At 33.2% G+C, this 5,006-nt stretch overlaps 1 long non-coding RNA gene across 1 annotated transcript in view; it reads right to left on the reverse strand.

The window, feature by feature from the left end:
* Positions 1-4,195: 4,195 nt before the first annotated feature.
* LOC106293646 overlaps positions 4,196-5,006 on the reverse strand; it is a 7,105-nt gene continuing 6,294 nt past the window's right edge. The window contains exon 3 of the long non-coding RNA XR_001260570.1: positions 4,196-4,330. This is a non-coding gene — a long non-coding RNA (uncharacterized LOC106293646). The remainder of the gene's footprint in view (positions 4,331-5,006) is intronic.

Raw genomic sequence — 5,006 nt, forward strand, 5'->3', positions numbered from 1 at the left:
GTTTTAAACTTTCATATGTATTTGTATCTTCTTCTATATATATATTTTCGGATTATTATTTCATTATTAAAATCGTAACTATATATATAAAGATTAGTAAAATATTGTTTATTGTCATATTCAAAGATATTGTAACATTTCACAAATTTAGAAATTTTTTAAAAAATTAAACTTTTCGCTTCATAGATTTATATTTTCGAGTAAATAATTAAACATTTAGTTTTTGTTTAATTTTTAAAATAAACTATATAGTTTAAAATTTGTTTTCATTGGTTTAAGGTAGTAAAGATTAATCATTGAATAGATTGTTTTAATATATAAGAAGTGTACCAAACATTGGAACCTCAGCTCTGTTTAAATAGCTCTTTCCTTTAGACAAATCCTAATAGGAAAAGGACATCATAAACTAATCTAGGGTAGGAAATAACAATAGAAAACCAAAACCAAATCCCATAAGCTAAAAGATTAATTTGAAACATTATGTTGGCGCCAAAACAGAGGATGCTGCTGCATCAGAACTCCCTGGGTGAGAAGGAATCGACTTAGAATCCGAACCATTGGCGTCAAAGACATAACAAAAAATGTAACTGACACTAAACACATCGTAAGTATTGATATATGTTCGAAGGCGAAGACGATAGTTTTGTCATTGATACATTCCACATATTCAATATGGCCAATTTTCTTAGACTTCAGTTTGTTGTAAGTATGTGCAGGTAGTCTATCCCGAGTGAGATAAACCTAGACCAGATCACCAACATTAAAAACCAAGAGCCTACTTTTATCAGCCAAGATCACAATGAACCTTGTTCGATCAGGAAATGTAGAAAGTGTGATGAGTTTGCATGGGATAGTTCGATAAATGACTTGAACTGGACAAAACACTGAACTCCTGTTGTGGCATGATTATCTCCGAACACTGCTTGAGGCAATTATGCGTCCCAAGTCTTGATTTTTCCGCCCACAAGATATCGCAATAGGTTCCCCAAAAATGATTGGTTACTTACGTGTGACCACCGGTTGGAAGATGATTCACCGAGCTCATATCGAGAGTGGTGCACACAAGCTTCCCTAATGATCACCAAAAATTTCTAAGAAAACGCGAGTCTTGATCGGAGACGATGAACAATGGAAGAACATGCATTCGATATATCTCATGAAAGAACAATATTGCCACTTGAACCATATCTGTTGTCTTTTTACATGGAATGAAGTGGATAATTTTAGAAAAACGGTACAGAACAACGAATATAGAATCAAAACCTTTTGCGTACGAGCAAGACCAACCACAAAATCAATGCTGATATCGGTCCATGGTTGCGCTGAGAATGGAAAAGGCATATAAAGCCCTATGTTGGAAGAGTGACCTTTTGATTGACAACACACGAAAAAAGTTCCACAAATTGTTCTACATCATGATGGAGAGATGGCCAAAAGTAAGAAGATGAGACGAGCTGAAGAATACGATCCCATCCTACATGTCCCTCTTGGTGTAACTCCTGAAGGATCTGTAACCGTTAGATTCAATAGGGAACGCAATAGCGATTTCTGTGAAAGAGGAAACCATAATGTATTGTATATTCTGATGGGGCTGTACCGGATAGTGTAGCATGGTAGATGCTGCTAAAACGACTGGATCAGTGAGATAGATATCCACAAAAAAATATGAATTCCAGAACCGAAGTGTGTAAAAAGACAGTGTCTGCGACTTAAAGCATCAGCCATCTTATTGGATACATCAGAGGTATGTTTGATGACACATGTGAATTGTTGACAATAAACAATCCACAAAGCATGACGAGAAGAAATTTCCCTTGGCTACTTAAATGTTTTAGAGCATCATGATCCGTGTAAAGAACAAACTCTTTATGAAAAAATAGTGTTTTCTATTCTTAATGACTTGAACGATGGCATAAAATTCCACATCATAAATATTATAACGAGAATGTGCCCCGGCCAACTTTTCACTATAGAGAGCTATTGGCCATCCCTTTTGACTGAAAACCGTGCGCACTTTTGTTTCGATGCATCACAATGCAATTCAACACAAGAGTTTAAAATCAGGAAGGGTGAGAACTGGAACTAGCAGAGTTTTCTTTCTAACTGCAAATTCACTTCCTGCTTCTAGTGTTCAACAAAAGTGTTGTCCCGAATGCAATTAGTAATAGGTGCCATGAGACTGCTGAATTTGGCTTCGAAGCGTTTATAAAAGGAAGCCAGACCATAGAAACTACGAACCTCGGCGATTGTAGAAGGTGTCGGTCACGTTTGAATAGCTGAAATCTTGTTGGAGTCTACTGCAAGTCCTTGAGCCGATACTATGTAACAAGGAATTGAACCTTAGGTGATCCAAATTCACACTTCTTCAATGTGGCAAAGAACTTATCACAACATAAAACTGTTAAAACTTCGGAGAGATGATGAATATGGTTGGCTAGTGAGGAGCTGAATATAAAAATGTCGTCGAAGTAAACTACGGCGAATTTTCTGATAAAAAGGTGTAATTCTTGGTATGTACATTGCTCTGATACCAACCTGGCGGTGCAGCGTGCGAAGGTGTGAATGGTCGATCTAAGAACTTGGAGAGTTCAAGAGACCTGTTTTTCGATCAAATATTTTTTTTAAGTTACTTTCTGAAGACCAACTTCTTGTTAGATGAATTGAATGAAATCTTACAAGAAAATAAAAGAAAGCTTTTGTATTAATTATCAAAGTGTGTCAAAGCTCTTTTATATAGCTCTTTCCTTTAGACAAATCCTAATAGGAAAAGGACATCATAAACTAATCTAGAAAAGCAAATAACAATCGAAAACCAAAACAAAATCCCATAAGCTAAAAGATTAATTTGAAACATTATTTCGGTGCCAAAGCAGAGTATGCTGGTACATCATCAGGACGCCTAAACCGTCTTTGGGGATTTTTAGATAGAAATTTGTTTCCATAAGCAGCTTTAGTTCAAATTGATTGTATGCCTTTGCTATTTCGATGAATTAATTCACATTTTGACAAAAGATCAAACATTGACCAACTTCAATATAGTTGATTGCTTATTAAAAGGTAATTCAAGTGCGATATTACTTATCAAAAATACTAATGCTTATTTTTACCTACGGTACACATACCAAATGTGATATTTTCATCATTTTTCTTTTTCTTTCCTTTTACCACATTTTTGTACCTGGCAATTTATTTTTAAAATTTGAAAGATATATTAGTTTCATCGTCAACTTGAATCTATATATATACACCTATCTTATCTTATTATATAAAGAAGTGTTTCCTCTCTCGTGGTGATGTCACATCATTAAGTAGAGAGAGAAAATGCTGACACGTGTCCTTAAGTGTTTATTCCTTTCGTTTGTTTTGTTTTGTTAATGGGTTTCAACGATTATTTTAAGATTTAAAGCCTCTTAACCGGCTTGCTTTGCTTTGAACAAAAAAGAAATAGACAGCAACTGTCCTTCTTTTCAAGGAAAGATGTAGCAAAAATCAGTATGATATAACCTCGATTACTCTTTTTGTTTAATTTGTTTAAATTATATATTTTGTTGTTATATATCTTACTATATAAAAGACATATTTACTCAATTCTCATACTGACATAATAGTAAAAGGAAAAACTGTCACATATCATATTCTGGTAGAACTTTAATTTCTTTCGTTTGGTTTAACGGGCTCTCACAAATGAATAAAGTGTGAATTCTCTTGATATCATGATTTATGTTGAAAACCAACAAAAGTTTGGCCCACATAATCGCTTTCACCTTCGTTACGAGAAGCTGCAATACATTCTACGGTTTATCCTCTCCTGCAAATTCTGATTATGTCTTCCTTCAATGAAGGCTCGGAGAGGGCGTAGAGATGTCTTCGTGAGTAATCTATACGTCACATTCATATTATGTCGTTGCGTTAGATATTCTTCACACTGGAGCCATTATAAGTAGCATTGATTCACCATATGTTGTGAGCAAACACGAATCAACTCGAGGAAAGCAAAAGAGAGCAAAAACAAATTAAGAAAAATATCCGTTTAGGGTTTCTTATTATTATGTGAATGAATAACTTTACAATCCTTAGACCCGTATCTATAGCAACCTCAAAACCTGATTTCCTTATCCCTTTAGAAATACATAATTATTTAAAGAAAAGTAAAATTTTCTAATCCTATAAGATATACCGTACCTCAAAACCCAACCCAAAGAATGCATAGCTTTTACTAGAGCACAGAGATTTAAGACACATCCAGATGCAACACCGTCATTCATTCCATGTCCCCATTCCTTTCACGTTTTCAAATTCATTGCATCCTCCTTTCTTCGAGACAGTGAATCTGCAATTATAAATGGCTTAGATTGCATCCATGAATTCACAATTTCATTGCTTACAATCATAATAGCACAAAAATCTTTTTCACACGATTGAATCCGATGTTGAAAGAGTTGAACTGAGATCAACTGAGGAAACACTGTCGTCTCTGCAAGTCATGCTATGGAAGATATCATCTAACTAAAAGGTAATTACATTATCTGATATATTGTTACGTTGAGTATGCACATCAATTATACTATGCTAATTGCCAAGTACAATTTATTTATAAAATTGTAATCATGAGTTACTTCGATTACATGATTTTTTTATATTTTCAAACACAATAGTAATGTATTTAAGACTAAAATTGTATAATTTCAAATAGTAATGATCACTGTCAAATTTTTATGTAGTCTATCTAACTTAAATATAGATGCAGTTAGAATGGATCAAACTTCGCACTACTTATTACTTATAACTTTGGTAAACTCATCGAGTAATTTTTAAAAACTAATTTTAATTATTACTACAGATAAACTAAAACAAACATTAAAATCAAGCAAATAATAATATTTTATAAAGCTTTTTATAATTACTAAGTTTACAATTTTAAAATAAATTGTCAAATAAATCGATAAATCATTTAAAAAATACATGAAAATTAATTTTAATTTTAGTTAAGAATAAGTTAAACATTT

This window comes from Brassica oleracea, chromosome C5, assembly GCF_000695525.1.
Source record: "Brassica oleracea var. oleracea cultivar TO1000 chromosome C5, BOL, whole genome shotgun sequence".
Taxonomy (NCBI): domain Eukaryota; kingdom Viridiplantae; phylum Streptophyta; class Magnoliopsida; order Brassicales; family Brassicaceae; genus Brassica; species Brassica oleracea.